The sequence below is a fragment of the Meriones unguiculatus genome, chromosome 3 (genome assembly GCF_030254825.1).
Source record: "Meriones unguiculatus strain TT.TT164.6M chromosome 3, Bangor_MerUng_6.1, whole genome shotgun sequence".
Taxonomy (NCBI): Eukaryota; Metazoa; Chordata; class Mammalia; order Rodentia; family Muridae; genus Meriones; species Meriones unguiculatus.
This window is the reverse complement of record NC_083351.1, coordinates 131,693,739-131,700,215: the sequence shown is the minus strand read 5'-3', so window position 1 is coordinate 131,700,215 and position 6,477 is coordinate 131,693,739. Positions and strand designations below refer to the sequence as shown.

The 6,477-nt window shown below is 41.8% G+C and overlaps 1 pseudogene; it reads right to left on the bottom strand.

The window, feature by feature from the left end:
* Positions 1 to 211: 211 nt before the first annotated feature.
* Positions 212 to 4,495, bottom strand: LOC110540299 (uncharacterized; annotated as a pseudogene).
* Positions 4,496 to 6,477: the final 1,982 nt, after the last annotated feature.

The following is a 6,477-nucleotide window of genomic DNA, read 5'->3' as shown; positions in this document are numbered from 1 at the left end:
AAAGACAAACTACAGTACTCTGATCATGAAGGAAAGGTTGTCAACCACACCCCAATATAAACTCTCTCCACATTTCATAAAGAAGAACACTTAGTCAAACAGTGGCTTCATGTTGTTCCACAACTGACACAAGTGTGGACTTCAGTTCTTTCTTGGCTTCATGTGGGCATTTGAAGGTGGGAATGTGACTCTGTCATCCCTTATCCTCCACTCATGGCACAGAGCTGCTCTTTCCCAAATATCCAGACTCAGGGAAACCAGCACGAACCATTTCTTCTGTACAGTTTGATTTTCCACAGCAATTTGTCCTGAATTCTTCATGAGTCTTCATAAAAACAAAACAAAATAAAACATTACAAACTAGGTACTAGAAAGAATCTGTAGAGAAGAAACAAAGTTAACAATTCATGTGATAGCCACCATGTCACTAAATTTATCCAGGCCCATCAAGAAGCTGGTCTTGCCCTGCTCATCTCCTGCATTGTACTCCTCAGTCTTCTTGTTTATCTTCCCACATGGCTCTTCTGTGTCCTTCCTCATCCTAGAAAAATACAACAGATAGTGTATTCTCATATTCACTCTACATGCAAGGTGACAGGTGTGTCATGACAGGGAAAGAGGAGCCAGGATGAGGATCTCAGGACACTGCAGCCAGCTGTGCTCTCCACCCACAGGAACAGCAAAGCTCACCACCTGGAGTTCATAGTGCATGCCTGTAGGCCTTGTGATGCTTGGTCTCTATGGCCACAGTTACACCCATAGACTCCCAGCAGCAAGAGCTCTTCTTTCTGAGATCCTTCTGGACAGTGTCCATGTTACTAACTGGGCTGTAGGCTTTTTGAAGTTTCATCTTCCATTCTTCCCATTCAGCATCCAAACTGGGATGAGATGGAGCAGCTGAGGCCATTCCCAAGCAAGGATGAGCAGGAAGACAGCACTAATCAGGCCTCAAAAACCTAGAGACCAAGGGGTTGTTCAGTACCTCATGACTAGCCTCAAAAGCATACACACAAGTAATATTATGCACACTGACTAGGTTATATTTAGGAATATATGTGTATATGCATATGTGAATGTAATAACAATTAATGAAAAAGAGGATAGAATTTAAAAAGAATGAAAAAGGTATTTCTAAGGGTATGAAGGAAAAAAGGTAAAGGAGCAATGATGGAATTCTATTATTATCATACCCCTTTAACTTCCCACCCCAAAGAAAGAGACAAGAAAACAAAACAAATAATACAACCTAAGAAATAAGAGCAGAGCTATGAGAATGTTTTTGGAGCATCAGTCAACAGGATCCAGGGCCTGTTGACTTCCTTCCTCATCTTTGCTCCCACCTGGAATGCTGCAGTTTCTGTTCATAGGTGAAAACCAGGTCTGTGCTGTCCAGTCCCTCCTAAAAGCAACTAACAAAGGCCGCCAGTGGAATAGGAGCAGAGCAGCCTTTGGCCCTGCACTTTCCTGCCTGGGGCACTGGCTAATCCTTCCCTGGAGCCTCAGCCTCTCTCACAGAGCAGAGTCACCAGCCAGCTTGACTAGTGGGTCAGATACTACAAGCAGGAAACCATGGTTGGGGAACTAACCAGACCCCAGGCCCAAGCTGTGTCATATAACATGTGGCTTTTTTGAGACTCCTAGGACTCACATAATGTTTTGTTTTTGTTAATTAACAGTATTTAGAGAACAAAAATCATGGCAGGATGACACCAATAGGGACAGCTAATGCATCTCACAGTCCCACCTCAGATTTTGCATCTGTAGGGAACCTACGAACTTTGAAGAAGCTGCTGACAGCACATCAGAAGCTTCAAGTAGTGTGTATCTGTCTGTGTCTGCCTTGCCTGAAACTCAACATTTGGCAGACAGCAGCATCTTCAGAGAGCATGAAATAACCAGCAAGGAACAGAGGTGACAGAGGCACTTGCATGAACATCAGTGTTTCAGTGCAGGGCTTCACAGTGTTTAGAAAAAGTACTAGAGCTGCCCAAACCGAAGAGCAGATGCTGCATGCATTCCAAGCTAGGTGGCCTACAGGGTTTGACTGGACATGTGGAAATTACTGTGTGGACCTCATGATTACACTGACTAACACAGCTGGGCATATGATCACAAAAAAGATTTAACAAAAATTAGAAAGGACTACAGTTGCTTTGTTTTAGAAAATACAGAGAATATAAATTTCTGCATGTGTTCAGAAGTTTCTTTCTATTTTGATATCTCACATGAAAAGGTAAAAGAGCATATACTTGGCCATTTTCCTTTGATGTGTTCAGGAGTTTTACTGAATTCTTGTCTGTCTGATAATTGAGACTTGAATACTTTGCGATGCTTGTTATAGGCAGAGCTGGATGAATAAATGGATGCTTTCTTTTAAAAAATGTGTATGTTCTCTCCAAGTCAAATTGGATGAAAATATAAGCAAAAAAATTGATACAGACAGTAACAGTTCAGGAATGCTGAGAGTGAGAAAGATAGTTTTTCCCTAGGGAAGAGCTCAATAATTGGTTTTTCAATATCAAAAGTTTGACCTGAAAACATATATACAATTAGCACTATACAGACTTTGGAACACATGTAACAACAATTAATGAAAAAAGAGGCTATGAATTGGAAGAGAGCAAGAGGAAGGAGCATTTGTAGGAAGGAAAGGGGATGGGGAAGTGATGTAATTATAATATAAAAAACTGAAGTAGAAAGAGGTTCACACCACAGGAGCAGTGCAGTGTAAAAGAATCAGGAACCACCTTTTTGCACCGAATACAAACAATTTTCACCTGCCAAATTAATGTCAATTGAAATCATCGAATTTTAGAAAATTTCAAATAGACTTTCAGGTCATTGCCGACAGAATGCACCTAAAGCCCTGGAAACAAAGCTTAATCAAGGATGGAATGCTGACTCTGAGGAAAATGTTACTCACACTTCCCGCCAGAACACCACCAAACGTCAGTTATGCCTTCAAGCAACACTGTGTGTTAACCACATAAAAATTTACTACCAGAAAAATAGAAACCAGAATATTGCATTTTAAATAAAGCTTTATTGTAAAGACATAACTTTCTATATTCTTTCTTCAGGTTACATTTAAAAATCATTCTGGGAATCATTAACATAAAAGAGTTGAGAGCATGAGAGAAACCACTGGTAAGGTTTTATTGGTGTGAGTTTGCCTTTGAGTTCGCATCAGAGTGTGGGTCTTAAGTGTCTTGAGTGTAGGATCTCACACAGCATAGGCTGGAAACTGAGATGGGGAGTCCCCCAGTTCCTTCTGCTTCCTCTTCTCCCAGTTTAGATCTTGATTTTCCATCAGGTAGCACCCATCTTGAGACAGAAGGCTCTTGAAATAAAGCCACAGTGGTTGCTTCACTCCTTGCCTAAACTAATATGGCCATCCATGTTAGTCTGTCTGCAATCAAAGCACAGATGGCATTAATTAGAAAGAATGCAGCATTGTGGCTTTATCACAGTACCTCCCCTGGAACATCTGTCCTTCAAGGGCACTAGCCATGCTTAAAGTTCAACCTGTAGTATATCTACCCTGAGGGAGAAGAAAAGGCTGTCACCAAATATCAACTTTTGTCACTCTTCACGCTTAGTCACATAGTAAACTGAATATTTTTCCACAGCTGACATAAGTGAGGACTTCAGTTCCTTCCTGGCTTCCCCGTGGGCAGTTGAGAGTTAGGAATGTGATACTGTCATACCTTATTCTGCACGGGAAACATATCACCGGCCTCTGCCAAACCCTCTATTTCAAGGAGGTCATCAACTGGCCGTGTTTGCATTCTTTCCTTCTCTCCAAACATTGGGTATAAAATACCAGTCATTAGTTTCTTCAGTTCTTCATTAGTCTTTATGGAAAAAGCAAATAAAACATTGAAAACCAAGAGACTAACTGAAATATCTGAAGTGAGGAAGCACCGAGTTAAGCCATTCAAATCTCACTCACCAGGTCACTAAAGGCATTCATATCCACGTTGAAGCCATTCTTCTCCTGGCCATTTTCCCTATTGTGCAGTTCAACCTTCTTCATAAACTCATCCCACATGGCTCTTCTGTGTTCTTCATTCTAGAAATAAACATAAGTGCTAGTATTTGCTTTATATAAATCCCTCACACAAGGTGACCAAGTAGATTTTCTGTCATAGGTCAAGAGGAGCCATGGAGAGGGATCTCAGTACATACAGCCACCCATTCTCCACACCCTGCATTTGAGAAATGCAGGATACCCTGTGTTCATAGTTGCACAACTTCAGGCAATTCCTTGGTGATGGTTGACCCCTATGGCCTCTTTTATGTTTATGTACTCCTAACAGCAAAGGCCATTCCCTCTGAAATTGCTTTGGACAGTTCCCATGTTACCAACCAGCCTGTCAGCTTTCTTATCACTTACCTTCTGCTTTTGCAATTCAGCATCCATAGTGGGGTCAGGAGATAGGGCAGTTGATGCCACTCCCAGGCACAGGATGACTAGGAAGACAGCATGAGTCATGTCTACCTAGAGGAAAAAAGGAGAAATCTCAGTCTAAGTATTTCAAAGCTCTTTTTTCTTTGTTTTTTAATGAGAAATTAAGGTACCCATGGTGTATCAAGACTGTTTGAACTATGCCAAGTATTTATCTAAACAATGTGGAAAATCCAAGGATGTGGTTTGTTTGAAGAAAGTATATGGAACTATTTAGTAGTAGCTGCTCATGGCTATAGGGAAGGAAGCAGTAAATAGTGTGACAGTTTTCAGACAAATGTTCATATACCTCATGATTTCAAAAGTTAAATCTGCAACTAAGGACTGAGGCAGAGCTGTCCTAGGGTTTGTGCAGACTAAGGAAACTTCAAGAGCTGAGGGACATTGGACATCTTTCTGCCATGTTACCCCATGTCTTGGATACTCCTCTCTTGAATGATAACAGTTTACCTGTCCTTCCTGGAGAACCTAGGAAAGACATCTACTAATCCCTCTGACTCATAGTTGTCCTTGTGCCTCCTGAGTCCCCACTCAATACCTCAAAAAGGAAGGGGTTCATAAGGTCTTGCCTCTAGAACCCAGAACCATTAGTGTGATGAGGTAAAAAAGAAGACCATTCCCAGGATTCTCAGCTCAAGACCTCCCAGGTCTTCTATTTAACTCCACCAGAAGATACCAAGTCAGGGCCATGCTTATTGGTATTTCTTCTGCACAGGCCAGAAGAGAACAGAGATTTAAATTCTGTTGATATGGGGAAAAGTGATCCTAATTAAATGGGACATACAGGGCATGGCTGCCATTGTGCAGGGGACCAACTAGCGCACTCTGTGACTGGGTTCAGACTGTGCTCTCAAGGACCTAGTAGTAACTTGGATACTTAAGGGGCCCAGTAGGCTCTTCGGATCCTCCACTCATCCTCCTCTGCTTTTCTACACCAACACACCTGAAGGTAAGTTGTTTTCTCCTTTGTAATAGGTTTCCTCATTCTCCTACAGGGTGCCCTGCCCATCCCCAATCTACTTTGGCAGAGCCAGGGTCTCACCTGAGATGTTCAATGCAGTGCTGGTGCACTCTGCTGACTTAGCTTTTCAGAGGTCCCTGGGAATCCACAATCTAGCCCAGCTGCACACTATTCAGTCTTTAAATCACTAACCTGTGGCTACTAAGTCCCACCCATCCATCCTAATGTCTTTATGATTGGTTGTGTTGATGACAGCATTGGGCCTGAGGCTGTAGGGCTCTAGGCATTTACAGAAATCTGATATCACCCTGTCCTGAAGGACTGAGTGTGGGTTGCCATGGTGGACAATGGGGGAGAAGTGCAAGGGCCTCTTTTTGAGGAATGAACCTTGAGGCCTTGGCTCATTTAGTACTTGATATTGTGCTTCATGGGGTGTTTAAGGAAAAAAAATGTTTCTAGGTGTTTTGAATGGATTTTCTGTCTAAGCATGTTTTAACTTTGAATAAGAAATACTCTGGGGTCATATGAGTCAGATTATTCAAGTGTAATGCCTCCTGGTGGGAGTACAGACCCTAGGATACTTCCCCAATGTCTGGGTTGGATCTAGGTGGCTATCACAAAAATAGTTAAGGGGGGACTAGCAAAATGACTGCAATTTAGAACATTTTCTGATCTTGTGGACTGAATTCAGTTCCCAGGACCCAACCATCTTTTAAACTAAAGCTCCAGAAAATCTAATATCCTATTCTTGCCTCTTTGAGCAGTAGACACAAAAGTAGTACAGGTAAAACATACACATTAAAAAGTTAAGTAAAAGTTGTTAAGCAAAGAGAATAGTTAGGCGAAGGATGCCTGGAAACAAAGAATAGATAGTCAAGGGCAAATGCTTGGGTGGTATGGGATGAAAGGACTAGGTGAATGTCTCCCAAGATGCTGGTTGTGCATCCTGCCTAGTCTCTTCACTCAGAGATATTTATCCTCCCATGTCTTTAGCAACCATTTCATGATATATTAATCATTTATTAAAAGGCTTTGCTAATAAATGGAG